Source organism: Odocoileus virginianus, chromosome 2 (genome assembly GCF_023699985.2).
Source record: "Odocoileus virginianus isolate 20LAN1187 ecotype Illinois chromosome 2, Ovbor_1.2, whole genome shotgun sequence".
NCBI classification, from domain to species: domain Eukaryota; kingdom Metazoa; phylum Chordata; class Mammalia; order Artiodactyla; family Cervidae; genus Odocoileus; species Odocoileus virginianus.
The window spans coordinates 74,244,305-74,259,375 of NC_069675.1; the positions used below are offsets into that span (position 1 = coordinate 74,244,305).

General features: G+C 49.4%; 1 pseudogene; it reads left to right on the forward strand.

Annotated features, from left to right (window-relative positions):
• Nucleotides 1-12,462: 12,462 nt before the first annotated feature.
• On the forward strand, nucleotides 12,463-14,011 carry LOC110140043 (transcriptional repressor RHIT pseudogene; annotated as a pseudogene).
• The last annotated feature ends 1,060 nt before the right edge of the window (nucleotides 14,012-15,071 follow it).

Sequence of the window (15,071 nt, forward strand, 5' to 3'; positions counted from 1 at the left end):
AGGGAGGGCCTGACTTTGGCCGCTGCACCATCATCTGTGCCTTCCAGCTCCCGTGGAGTCACTGGAAGGAACTTCCCAAAGGAGCAGAGCCCGAGAGCCTGATGTGTTGGCATGTGGCCCGTCTTCGCCTTTATCACGGTTACAGAGTCCCCTCTGTGTGCAAGGCACAGGATTCCTATGCATCTGAGTCAAAGGCATGAAATTATTCAGAAACCCAGATAAAGTAGTCTCTGCTCCTTCGCTCCGCAGAGGCATAACTTCAGCTCCATTAAGGCCTACCTCCAACGCCGCATCCTCCCCTCCCCCTGGGGACAGAGCAGACACTGTGCTTTTGGTCCCAGCAGCCAAGAGCTGAAAATGCCAAGGAGACAGCCGGTGCCCACCTTTCTCTTGACCTGGTAGATGCAGAGACACAGCTGCAGTTCCATCCAGAAAATCATCATGGAGCATCTGTCACATGTTGGGCAAGCTTCAGCCCCCAGAGATCCAACAATACAGGGGGTAGGATAGACACGCTCGACTCACCCCACAGAAAGCGAGTGAGTGAAGGGTGAACAGAAGTTTCTGCCAACTCTGGGAGCACAGAAGAGAGGGACTCATGTAGCCAATGGACCACGGTGAGCCCACTGGACAAAGAGGCATGTGTGTGAGGCCTGAAAAGACGAGATGGGGGGGGGGGGTATTTTATTGTGGTTTTGTTTGTTTGTTGCTAAAAGAATTGCAGAGGCAGAGCCTGGAGGAAGAGTGGACTAGCCAGACTGTGGATAGGAATGCTGACCGAATCCTAGGGCAAGTTTGGGGAGCAGTGGGGAGCACCGTGAGTTAGTCTCCCTGGGCGGCCATCATACATCACCCCAGACTGGGGGCTTCCACTGCAAAAATTCCTCTCTCTAGGCTCCGGAGGTTGGAATTCGGAAATCAAGGTGTTGGCAAAGTTGGCCTCTTCTGAGACCTCTTCCCCTGACTTGCGCATGGTTGCCTTCTCTCTGCATCCTGAACGTGACTCATCTCACCGTCTGCTGTCTCTCTGTGTGTCCTGTGATGTGCTAAGTCACTTCAGTCGTGTCCGACACCGTGTGATCCTATGGACCATAGCCCACCAGTCTCCTCTGTCCACGGGATTCTCCAGGCAAGAATACTGATGTAGGTTGCCAAGCCCTCCTCCAGGGGATCTTCCAAACCCAGGGACTGAACCTGCGTCTCTTGCATCTCCTGCATTGGCAAGCAGGTTCTTTACCACCAGTGCAACGGGAAGCCACCGTGTAACCTAATGTCCTCTTATAAAGACATCAGTTTCAGACTGGGTTTGGAGTCCACCCAAACAGCGTCATTTTAATATAATTTCCTCTTTAAAGATAATTTAAATACTCAAATACAGTCAGATTCTGAGGGGCTGGGGTTAGGACCTCAGCACATGAATTTTCAGTTCAGTTCAGTTGCTTGGTCATGTCTGACTCTTTGCGACCCCATGGACTGCAGCACGCCAGGCTTCCCTGTCCATCACCAACTCCCGGAGTTTACTCAAACTCATGTCCATTGAGTCAGTGATACCATTCAACCATCTCATCCTCTGTCACCACCACCCCCCCTCCTCCTGCCTTCAATCCTTTCCAACATCAGGGTCCCTTCTAGTGAGCCAATTCTTCACATCAGGTGGCCAAGGTATTAGAGCTTCAGCTTCAGCATCAGTCCTTCCAATGAATATTCAGGACTAATTTCCTTTAGGATGGACTGTTTGGATCTCCCTTCTGTCCAAAGGACTATCAAGAGTCTTCTCCAACACCGTAGTTCAAAAGCATCAATTCTTCGGTGCTCAGTTTTCTTTATGGTCCAACTCTCACATCCATACCTGACTGCTGGAAAAGCCATAGCTTTGACTAGAAGGACCTTTGTTGGCATTTTAGGGAGACATAATTCAGCCCAAGACAGCTGTGAGGTCAAGAAGGTGGAGCAACATGGTGATAAGAACCTTAGGCTGAGGTCAGATTTCATCATGTCTTGAGTGTAAAACGAATTCATCTGGCTTTTATGCTATTGGTTAATGTTATCAAAATAAACCCTGTCCTCTGCTGTGTGCTAATGGATGTTAAGTAAACAAAAGACAGACTCTAGTGTTCCATGGTCGAGGTTGGGAAACCAATTTCTTCCCTGCAGGTCTTCTCAGGGCCCTAGAGTGTGTTAACGTACATCGTGAATTCTCAAGAGGGAGGCATAATCACTGAAATCAATTTTTAATAACTAGGAAACATCTCCAAAGGTACTGGGGAGCCAGCAAAGATTTCTGAACAGGAAAGCAACATAAGCAAATCTTAAGTTTAAGGTAATTGCACTGGAGCTGAAAAAATCTTGAGGTTGATGGATCATCAGAGATGTTTAAACACCAGCATCTGGGTAAGGGTATGTTCCAGAAGGCCTGGCCTCCATGGGTAGGATAGCCTGTGACTGGGCCGAGCTCACTGGAATCATCGACCCTTCTTTTGTTCAACAAGTGCGAATTAGGCTCCTCCTGTGTACAGGCACTCTAGTTTGCCAGCCTGTCTGTTCCCCAACTTGGAGATCCCTGCCAGTGTATACCCCACCCTCATCATCTGTGTCTCTGGGCAGGTTTTCTATTCCATGCAGAGATGGGAGCCTAACAGCACTGGCCATCTGGGGCCTGCAGCCCTGGTCCCCTCTCTCCTCTTCAAATCTATGCCACACCTGATGCTAAGACCTAGGACATATATTAGACTAGGACGTTCCTGGTGCCTCAAGGCTGAGTTGAGGCCCTGTTGCTCTCACCAACAAAGCAATTCATAAGAACTCAAGTGCAATCCTTCTAAAACAAAGAAAGGTCCCATTTTCCAGCTCATAGGAGGCCCAAGAGGTATAGACACATCCCTGGAGGCAGCCATTCTCAGGAATTCACAAGGTTCAGTTGAAAGTGCTGAACTGGGGAAATGGGACCCAGGTCTCAGACTCTAGGTGGAGAATGACTCTGGGTGTCCCAAGTGGCACAGATGAGGCTTACATCATGTCATCACAGCCTCTGACCAAACACCTGTAGCATACAAATGAAGTTGACATGACTCAGCTCAGCTGTGGCTGAGATACTTTCAAAGGTCACCACCCTCTGAGATGCTACAAGATCCCTAGGGGCTCCCAGGCCTGACTTTTCCTCCTGCCTCGAGGCAAAGAGTCTCCTTCTCTCTGATCCATAGTTTCTTCTTCTGTAAAATAAACTGTATGATTCCTTCAAGCTCCCCAAGTCTATAATCCTTTATTTCTATGGTTGAGTATAGTGTTAGTCACTCAGTCATGTCCAACTCTTTGTGATCCCATGGACAGTAGCCCACCAGGCTCTTCTGTCCATGGGATTCTCCAGGCAAGAATGCTGGAGTGGGTAGCCATGCCCTTCTCCAGGGGATCTTCCTGACCCAGGGATCGAACCCAGGTCTCCTGCATTGCAGGCAGATTCTTTACCTTCTGAACCACCAGGGAAGCCCACAGTTGAGTATATGTAATGTTTATTTGTAGGGAAAGGGGACTTTTTATATTAGGACTTGAAAGTTTTAACTTCAGACTAACAGTCATTTTGGATGATGTCACATTAATTCAAGGCTAAGTGAAGAGCTAGACTATTACTGTAGTGTGTTTTTAAGGGGGAAAAAAAATATGATTGGGGAAATTTCCTGCCCCTTCTAAACGTAACACACAGACTTTCTCTGCTTTGCACCTACAGTGGGATATTGCCTGTAGGGGGATAGGCCAGCCCCTGCCCCCACCATGGCTCCCTTCAGAATGCAGATACCCACATTTCTCATGGAGGAGCAAGCAGACGTGAACAAAGAAGTGAGTGAATCTGCTGACAGAGACCTGACCTCATACCGGCTTCTAGCGCTTTGCTTGACTGTGCTTCTCTTTAGGACACCTGTACCCTGGGGCTGGAGGAGCTTCTGGTCCCAAGGACTCCTGACTCACAAGGTTCACACAGATGTTTAGGGCCAAATGGTGGCAGCTGACCGAGTAATCCTTTGGGCATCACTGCTCCCATTCAGCTTTAAGGTCTGGTAGAGGCCAGGGGCAGCTTGAGCCAAGGGTGCTGGAAAGAATCAGCTGGTACCAGGCCCTGTGAGCTGACCCACAGTCCTTTTTTGGGAAAAGCTGATATGAAATAGAGTCTTGGATTGATGTGGTTTGTAAACACAAAATACTGCTACTGACGACCTCGAATCTCCCCAGATTGTTTCAGGGTTCAATGTTGAGAGAAGGCTCTGAGAGAAGAAGGGCCCAGGCCCTGGAGTAAACTTCAGGCCCTTAGCTGGGGCCGTGATGTTGCCCCGGACCTTTGGAGTTTCACACTGCACCCTAATTTCAGGCTATGCAGTCAGGTTGGCCGGGACCTGGCAGGGCAGAAAGCACAGGTATTTCAGAACCTCCAAGGTGGGCGACGTTGGTTGGTACATGAAGCCCCATGACCCTCCGAGGCCAATGAGCTATTTACAGGGCTTTTCTGATGTGAGGCCAGGAAATCATGTAGGGTCCTCATTGTTTCTCTCTGCAACTGGCCAACACATGAAGTCGCAGGAACAAACTCCAGCTCAAATTGTGAATTTCTAGGTCACAAGAGGACATGGATTAATCAGACTATTTACCAACTGCTGTCAACACAAGCTGGAGGGAGCAGGCCAGTGGATGCCAGCGACATTTTGTGGAGTGCTTGTAGCATGTTTTGTCCATCCTTTCCTTATTAAGTATTCAAATCCCCTTCATGTTCTCTAAAACTGGATCCTGTCGTCTGCTCACCCGCTGAGCACCAGTAATCCAACACACATGCCTGGAGCCACACCGAGCCGGAGGTCCCCAGGGCCTGGTTTCACCACATCATACACGATACACAGAGACACACACCCCAGGCATGTATCACGCAGATGCTACAAAGCATGCGAAGCCAGGAGCCTCCCATGAGACTCAATCCCTTTGCCGAAACCCCAGAAGACTGAAGTTGTCTTTGCAGAACTGACCCCCCCTGGCCCTCAGCACAAACGCCGAGTTCTCACAAGAGCTTTCTGATATTAGCATGGCAAAGGCCACCCCATTTTTTGTAGGGAGAAACTGAGGCCCAGCTGACCCAGTCACGGGAGCCTGTATAGTTGTCAATCAAGGGTAAAGGTAAAAGCAAGGACAGTTTTCTTACTCTACCCACAGAAGGGCTCCTCCTGACCTCAGGGGGTACCATCAACCAAGACCTCTGACCGCTGCTCAACACTGACCTTCTCACTTGCCACCTGCTCCGAGTCTGGCAAACCCCAAACCTTGGCTATAAAGGTCACATTCTGATGGCAGTACTCTGTTGAAATTGGCTCATCCTGGCTCCTGACAACCTGTTGTTAAATATTCAGGAATGTTGCTAGTCAGGTGTTTAAAGGTTGGCATTTCAAAACTGATGCGAGAGCCAACTCATTGGAAAAGACCCTGATGCTGGAAAAGATTGAGGGCAAAATGAGAAGGGAGTGGCAGAGGATAAGATGGATAGATGTGTCACCGACTCAATGGACATAAATCTGAGCAAACTCCAGGAGATAGCGGAGGACAGAGGAGCCTGGCATGCTGCAGTGCTCAGGGTTGCAAAGAGTCAGACACAACATAGTGAGTGAACAACAGCAACAATTTTGAAATTGACTACGGGGAGAGTATTTATACCATGGAAACCAGCAAATGCCAAATGCCACACATCGGGGACTTTTCTTTTCCCTAGAGAGATGGTGCATCAGCACATCGCTGCTCGCCAGAAAGAATCATTGATTTCAATAAGACCTCAGGACTTTGTGAGCAGCGGGCATTTCTCTCAGGATTCACCATGCAGATAAAGAAGCTGACTCTTCTTTATCCTAAGGCAGGATTTGGGTAGTGAGATTGAGGAGGATGGATACATCAGATCACTTACAGAATCCGCAGCAAATCTGGAGAATCAGAATTAGGAAAGAGGCTGGAACTGAGTATGGTCAGGCAGGGTGTGCCAGACCAGGCAGAGAAGGCAGCTGATGCTTGCGTCTCAGTTCTCCTGCCACGGGCATTACACCTTGACCCCAATTGCTTCCCCCCTCTGCAGAGATAATTCTAACTGCACCTGCTCCTTGACATGCTTTGCTCTGGCTCTGAATGGGTGCATTTGATTGGCTAACTTGGAGTCATATCTGCAGCTCCCAGTGGTCAGGGTAGTGAAGAATAACTCTCAGGCTTTTTCTGCTGCTGCAGCAGGAAATGGGAAGCTGACAGCATTAGTGGATTTCCCAAAGAGATGAAACACTGAAAGTGCCCTCTGCAGAAAGGCTCCCCTCAGTCTGTAGGCTGCTGTTATTGGTCCTAGGGTGGCAGTGGAGAGTGAGGGCCTTAATGAGCCCTACCCTCAGATCTCCTCCACCCTGATGTAAGATCTTCCCTCCCTGCCCACCTAGTTGTGATTTTTTACAACCCAGTCTGCCTTTTAGTGAATAGGATCCCTCTCTGAAATGAAATGCCCTTCCCCCGTTCCTCCAGGGCTCGGGTGGCATATTAGTCACTCACACTTTAGTGTGGATCAGTTTAATCTGACATTTTCCTCTTATCCTCTTCACTCAACTCAACTAAAAGAGTGGGAGTAATTCTTGATCACATACGTTAGTGGAAGAGTCAAGCATGGATAATTCAGAACAGCGGGTAATCCAAGAAATATTTCCATGTGGCTCTGGGATATAGCATCTGAGTCATTAATTATAGAAAGGCATTAGAATTGCCTGTGTAAATAGTCACTGCACAATGAATGGAGAAAGGGCTGCCACAGTCCATAAGTCCTTCCAGCTAGGGGGTGCTATGTCGTTTCAGTCATGTCCGACTCTTTGCGACCCTTCGGACTGTAGCCCACCAGGCTCCTCTGTCCATGAGATTTCCCAGGCAAGAACACTGGAGTGGGTCGCCATTTCCTTCTCCAGGGGATCTTCCCCACCCAGGGATCGAACCCACATCTCTTATGTCTCCTGCATTGGCAGGTGGGTTTTTTACCTCTAGCACCACCTGGGAAGCCCAGACATTCAGCTTACAGACTATAAAATCAATGGCACCCCTTGGTGTTGTGCAGTGCACAAACCCATGCAACTGTACATGGCAGCCCTAGTGGAGGCTGCTCAGGGCTCTCTGAACAGCAAGAGAAGGATGCTAGGAAGAAACAATACCAAAGACAACATAGAATTAATCTTCTCACTGGGAGAAGAGATATGAACATTTGTAATACATGAAATGTAAACATAGAGCCTTCCTGGCTGGCTTCCTTGGTGGCTCAGATGGTAAAGAATCTGCCTACAATCTGGGAGACCTGGGTTCGATCCCTGGGTTGGGAAGATCCCCGGGAGAAAGGCATGGCAACCCACTCCAGTATTCTTGCCTGGAGAATCCCCATGGACCGAGGAGCCTGGTGGGCTACAGTCCATAGTGTCGCAAAGAGTCAGACAGGACTGAGTGACTAAGCTCAGAAACATACACACGGCACATGAACACTTACAATAAGGCATCTTCATACTTGTCTAGACCCACCCAAATTCATGAAGAATCCCCATAGTGTTTAACTATGCTTATGAAAAACAAAATGCTGGAGATCTTTTCATCATTCAAGGATGCACTGGTAAGAAGAAGGAGGGGCTGCTGGTAGACAGGTGTGACGGCCCTGAGCGGCTCAGCGGCCTGGTCCTCAGGTCATTGAGTCACGAGGGGCTGAGAGTGGAGAAGCACATGGCCCCCTGAAGGCATGTTCCTTTATAACATGTGAAAGGAGCTCACAGAGTAACAAGTACCCGATGCAGAAGCCTTTGGTCTCTAAGTGATCCCACGTTTGCAGCCTGTTGTTGATTTTACTCAGAAGAAAGAAAGCAAATCTCCACTTCTCTCTCGGAGGCTACAAGTGCATCCCCACCCTGGTTTTCTAGTAAATGCCCTGGTTTTCTAGTTGCCCCAGCAGACCCCATGTCCGGAGCAGGAGTCAGAACTCAGCCAGGTCCAGAGCATACATCCAACTTCAGGAGACCTGTGGGACCATCAGCTTCAGAGCTGGGCGCGCTGTCCCCTGAGCTCTGGTTCAACTGGAATCAAGCTGGACTTGAGCCACTGAATCCAGAAGACAAGTCCCTGGCTTGTGGCTGGGAGACCTGGGCGCTAGTCCTGCCTCCACCCAGCTCACAGAGTAAGCGGAGAAAGCCCTTCCCTTTCTGGCCCCAGATGGAGGCTCCTCGAGCAGTGCCTTCTCCCCACAGTGGCTGCTGAAGGGCTCAGGCTACTCCAGAGACCTATACCTGATCCATAACCACACGCCTCACGCAGGGCCAGCCCCAAGCCTAGACGTGGAGCTGATGTTGCTTGGGCCTCCTCCTTCTGCCACCTCCTGAAGCTCCATTCCCTCAGACTCAGCCCAGGTTCCTGGTAGCCCACCACCCCAGGAAGGACCTCACAAGGATTAAACATGAAAAATAAATGCAGATAAAGGAAAATGAGAATATATTTTATAATCCAGCAGGGAGAAAGGCCTTTTTAGGCAGGTCACAAAACCTCCATATCCATAAAATAGGAGATCAATAATTTTGACTAGATTTCCACATCAAGGAGAAAAACACCAAATGGCAAAAGAAAAGATAAATGAAAACCAGCTTCCCTGATAGCTCAGTTGGTAAAGAATCCACCTGCAATGCAGGAGACCCCAGTTCGATTCCTGGGTCAGGAAGATCCACTGGAGAAGAGATAGGCTACCCACTCCAGTATTCCTGGGCTTCCCTTGTGGCTCAGCTGGTAAAGAATCCACCTGCAATGCGGAAGGCCTGGATTCAATCCCTGGGATGGAAGGATTCCCTGGAGAAGGGAAAGGCTACCCATTCCAGTATTCTGGCCTGGAGAATTTCATGAACTGCATAGTCTATGAGGTCACAAAGAGCTGGACACAAGTGAGAGACTTTCACTTCACTCAGAAAAAATATTTGGAACTTGTATCACAGGTAAAATATTAATTTCCTTAAGACTTATAAAGCTCCTTTGGAGTCTGAGAGATTTAATAAATATCATAGAATCTCTTTCCCTACCAAAATTCCAAACCAAATTGTAATAGACACAGGAATAGGTACATGAGGATTCTAAAACCAGCTTTACTACTGACAGAGCTTTTTTAAAGTATTTTTTTTAATTAATCTTATTTATTTGTTCCTTGGCCAGACACCACACAGCATGTGGGATCATGGCTCCCCAGCCGGGGACTGAACCCATGCCCCTTGTACTGGATGTGCAGAGCTTTAATCACTGGATTGCCAGGGAAGTCCCCTGACAGAGCTTTTGGAGAACACGGTTTAGGTGTGCAAACCATAGGTCTCCTAATGCCAGACCCTGGAATGAAGGAGATCTCCTCCCAGGTCACAGACAGCTGTGGAAACCCACAGGCCTCACCTGGCCAGGGCAGGGCCTTTGTCACTAGACTGACCGCAGAGTCAAAGGCCACCAGAAGCACCTGTGTTCTGCAGGTAAGCAGATCCCAAAGGGCAGGGAGAGAGAGAGGCAAGGCCATCCCCTTCTTCATCTCAAACTCACCAACCAGATAATTTACTTTTCTTCTCCACAGTTGAAACGAGTGGTGGGAGTGGGGGTGGGGAGGGGGGTCAGAAAGAGGACAAGACTTACATTTACTGGAGTCCTTGAACTCAGAAATATAAAGAATGGAGAAGGGAAATAAATTCTCCACCCTCTGTCAGTTCAGTCGCTCAGTCATGTCCGACTCTGTGACCCTATGAACTGCAATACGCCAGGCTTCCCTGTCCATTACTGTCTCCTGGAGCTTGCTCAAACTCATGTCCATTGAGTTGGGGATGCCACCCAACCATCTCATCCTCTGTTGATGAGCTTCAGTAACTAGTGCCACCTGGGAAGCCCCCCTAAATCAGTAGAAAAATAGCCATAATACAGTAGAAAAACAGGAGATGATCTGTACAGACAGTGTAGGGAAAAGAAAACTCAGACACATAAACATATATGAAAGATCAAAACTTCACTCACAATATAAAAATCCAAATTAAAACCACCGTGAAATATCACTCTGTACGTATCAAATTGTCAAACACTTTATCACCACACTGTGTTGGTGCACGTGTGGGGAAGTGGTACTCTCAGACATTGCTGGGGAGATGTCACAGCTTTCATGGAGGGCAGTCAGGCAGTAGAAGTCAAATTTGCAAAGCAGTTACCTTTGACCCAGCACATTCACTTTTAGGTCTTTATCCCACAGGTTTGAGATCCATGATATTCAGGGCAGTGTTGCTCTTATAAATGCAAAAGATTAGAATCAATCCAAATGTGTATCAGGCAACCAGTAAGATAAATTGAAGTATATCAATGCAATGTAATGACACAAAGCTATAAATATTTTTAGGCAGTTCTATACATTCTAGTATAAAATGATCTCCAAGGAAGTAAAATGAAATAAAGATGCAGATTTTTGTTGTACAGAATGCTACTATGTTCTTAAAAAAAGAAACACTATATGTGCTTAGATATGCATAGACTCCTTCTAGAAGTTCACATAAGAAACTGGTTCCTTTAGAGAAAGAAATTGGAAGGCAGGGGATAAGGTGAATAAGATTTCCACCTTTTTCTTTGTCACTGTATGATGAAAAGGACCCATAGGATGAGTAAGGCCAGCTATCTTTGTTTTCCCACTTAATGTGAATTTTCTCTAATGGGTGCCTTTCACCCAGTGGGGACCTGGTGTCATGATTTGGTGGGTTTGGGAAGAGGCTGCTTTTGGAACTAAGACTCTAGGGGAGAGCAGACAGGCCTGGTGGGCTATCAGCATAGTAGGTTTTGAGCAGCCAGATCCCAAAACACACACGCAGGAGAGGTAAGCACAAAAGAGAGATCAGAGATGAGGACAGAACTTACCAACTAAGAGGCTGGATCTGCTAAATTCTAATGCTAGAGGCAGACACACCCAAGGACAGGAAAATCCCTGTCCTGCTCTTCAGAGCACACGCTTCAGAGCTACAAATGAAGACAAAAGGCCTTTAAGCCACAGCCTCCTGACTGTTCACTCCCCAGCTACTGTGGCAGGTGTTGAAACAGCCCTTCCATCCCACTAGAATCTGAAGAAAATCATCCTGCAAAGAAACCACAGCAAAGAGAAGTTGTTCACTGAGGGCCATTTATCAGTGGGAAGCCTCAGTCACAGAGCTCCACTCCTGGAGCTGACAATGGCCCCCAGAGAGCAGGCATCAGAGTGCACGTCAGGACCAGGAATATCCATCGCTACCAGCGGATCAGTGCAGCTGATGAAGAAGCCACACAGCATGCACTGCCCACAATGCCAGATTGTATAGCTATGCAGTAGGGGTACATCTGAGGGTACAAAGGTATGTGTGGTGGTTGATTTTATGTGTCAACCTGACTGGGCCATTGGGTGCCTAATGTTTGGCCAAACATCATTCTGGCTGTGTCTGTGGTGGGTGTTTTTGGATGATATTAACACTTAAATCAGCAAACAGAATGAAGCAGATTGCCCTCCCTAACACAGGCGGGCCTCATCCAATCAGTTGAAGGCCTGACCAGCCCAGAAAGGCTGACTTATTTTAAGTAAGAGGACACTCCTCCTGCCTCTCTGTTTGAACTGGGACATTGGTCTCTTCCAGCCTTCAGACTAGGACTGAACTATTGGTGCACACACCTGTGTCTGTCCTGGGCCGTCACCCTTTAAGACTCTTCAAGCTTTCATCATTTCCACCACGTGCAGGGGTGCAGCAACAGGAGAAGAAGAGGGAATGTGACAGACTGCTACCATGCACTCCAAAAATGCCTTCACTGACTTCAAACCTCACCTCCCTTACTAGAGACCTTTATACCCATGAATGCTATGTTCTGTTACTGCTGTTGTTGTTCAGTCATTGAGTCATGTCTGACTCTTTGCAACCCCACGGACTGAAGCATGCCAAGCTTCCCCTGTCCTTCACCATCTCCTGTAGTTTGCTCAAGCTCATATCCATTGAGTCAATGATGCCATCCAACCATCTCATCCTCTGTGGCCCCCTTCTCCTCCTCTCTTCAATCTTTCCCAGCATCAGGGTCTTTTCCAATGAATCGGCTCTTTGCATCAGGTTCTAATGCTATGTTCCAATCTGTCCAATTAACTTTTCCAGAAGACCATATGTTACAAACCCTAAGGTCTACAGGGACATAACTGGTAACAAAAAAATGTCTGAAATGTAACTGGTGGGGACTGTGACAAGAAAGAGAGCGGGTACCTCATCAAGCACAAATTCAAATTTTGATTAAACATCATGCTTTCAAAATAGAACACATTTTTGTGAACTTTGGAAGGCTATAAGCTTCCCATGGCTTGTTACAATGAAAATTAAATGTTTTCATTAAAAATAATGACAAACAATAGCACTGTACTGAACAACCAGAAACTTCTCTAAGAGAGTGAAATAAAAATCCTTCCCGGCCCCCCTGATCCCTCTGCTCTCCCGCGAGGGGAGGACCAGAGACTGGCAGATGACCGCGGCACTCCTCACCGCCTGGTCCCAGATGCCGGTAACCTTTGAGGACCTGGCTCTGTACCTCTCCCGGGAGGAATGAGGGCGGCTGGACCACACCCAGCAGAGCTACAGGGAGATCCTGCAGAAGAGGAGCGGACTGTCCTTGGGGTTTCCCTTCAGCAGACCCTTCTGGGCCTCTCAAGTGCAGGGCAAGGGCGAGGCCCCGGGCTCCAGCAGACAGTTGGGACATGAGGAGGAGGAGAAAAGAGGAGCGGTGGAGGCAGACAAGGAGGAGCTGACTGCACCGCTGGGAGCCCTTGGCGATGTAAAGTCCTTCAAAAGCAGAGTGGGAAGAACCCGGGGGGTGCCCCGCGCTGCGGGCAGCGAGCAGCCAGCGGCCAGAACTCAGGGCCCGCCAAGGACGATGTGCAGCCCCGTCCCGTGGAGGAGTCATAGCCGGAATTAGCCCCGCCTGACACCAACCTCCTGAAAACCCAGAAGGGCCCCTTCCCAGAGCAACCCAGAGAGGGGGGCATGGCGGCCCCCGAGAGCAGCGAGGAGGGCCTGGCGCTGGACAGCGAGGCGGGCAAGAAGACCTACAAGTGCGAGCAGTGCGGCAAGGCCTTCAGCTGGCCCTCGCACCTGATGACGCACCGTAGCACGCACACGGGCGAGAAGCCCTACGCCTGCACGGGCCGCGGCAAGCGCTTCGGCCGCAGCTCGCACCTCATCCAGCACCAGATCATCCACACGGGCGAGAACCCTACACCTGCCCGTCCTGCTGGAAGAGCTTCAGCCACCACTCGACCCTGATCCAGCACCAGCGCATCCACACGGGCGAGAAGCCCTACGTGTGCGACCGCTGCGCCAAGCGCTTCACCCGCCGCTCGGACCTGGTCACCCACCAGGGCACCCACACGGGTGCCACGCCGCACAAGTGCCTCATCTGCGGCAAGCGCTTCACGCAGAGCTCGGCCCTGGTCACCCACCAGCGCACCCACACCGGAGTCAAGCCCTGCCCCTGCCCCGAGTGCGGAAAGTGCTTCAGCCAGCGATCCAGCCTCATTGCACACAACCGCACGCACACCGGCGAGAAGCCCTACCACTGCCTCGACTGCAGCAAGAGCTTCAGCCACAGCTCGCACCTCACCGCCCACCAGCGCACCCACCGCGGCATCCGGCCCTACTCCTGCCCGCTGTGTGGCAAGAGCTTCAGCTGGCATTCCAACCTGCACCGGCATGAGAAGATCCACACGGCGGGGCCCAAGGCCCTGGCCATGCTGATGCTGGGCGCCGCCGGGACTCTGGCGGCACCCCCGCCTGCCCCTACCTAGGAGGCTGGGAGGGAGGGGCCGGGGCATCTGCTGTTGGGGGTATGACCTGGGAGACCCAAGAAGGGAGGCGGGGAGGTGCTGGCATGGGGGTGGCAACACGGGAGGAGCTCGGATGAGGACGAGGCATGCTCGCCACAAATTAAAGGCCTTGGAATTCAAAAAAAACAATCCCATGAGGGAGGTGTTACTGTTTATTTTACAGGTGAGAAAATTGAAGCAGAGAGAGGTTAAGTAGCTCATCCAAGATCACACAGCTAGTGGTATTAGAGTCAGAACTTGAACTTCAGTAGTCTGTCTGCCAAGCCATTGAAATTGGGTTTCTTGTGAATTCTAAAGGTATAAGAGAACTGAGCTCCATTACACAGGGGCATGATTATTTACATCCCTGGCTGCATCCCTACAAAGTGCCGTGGAATCCTGAGCATACATCCAGGGAGTTCCAACCCTACAGAGAACCAATCCCTGTCAAGAAGTTCCCTCTTATATCAATGGGGTTTGCTTGGTGGGTTAGCTGGATAATTGACTCTGTTCTTCACTTCCTTCAGTGAAGATGGACACAGTGACCAGTAAAGACCAATGTCTTTTTTATTTTAAAGTCAAGGCTTTGACAAGTTGGGGCACTCACGATGTGGAGGGCATTCTCCACACAGCTTTGTGACTGTGTAGAGTCACAAAGTCCCAAACTATAAGGGTCTTCAACTGAGCAGTTCTGGTTGGAGGTGAGGATCTCATAGGTTCTTCTGGGCCCATGAGACAAAATTAAATGTGGGATTGTAGGGCTTGTCTTCGATAGCCCAGGTGGATTCAACAAAATATTAATACTTAACTAAATATGTAATTAAAATATTAATGACTTAAACAAATGAAGGCTGGGAAGTTCAAGATCAAAATGCCAACAGATTTGGTGTCTAGGGAGGGCCCTCCTTCTGACTTGTATATGGCCATGTTCTTGCTATGCCCTCTCATGGCAGAGAGGGCTCTGGTCTCTTCCTCCTCTTATAAGGGCATTAATCCATCTTGGGGGTTCCACCCACATGACCTTCATCCCCGATGAAGGCTTCAAATTACCAGTGTGGGAGGGACACATACATTCAGTATGCAGCAGGGTTGATAGCTGAGTACGACTATGGAAAACACACCTTGACAGAGTGTGCCATGCCTATTGCACAGCCTCATGGCAGCTCTGCCTGGCTTTCCTTTCTGTCTGACCACCTGCTTGCTGGCTAAC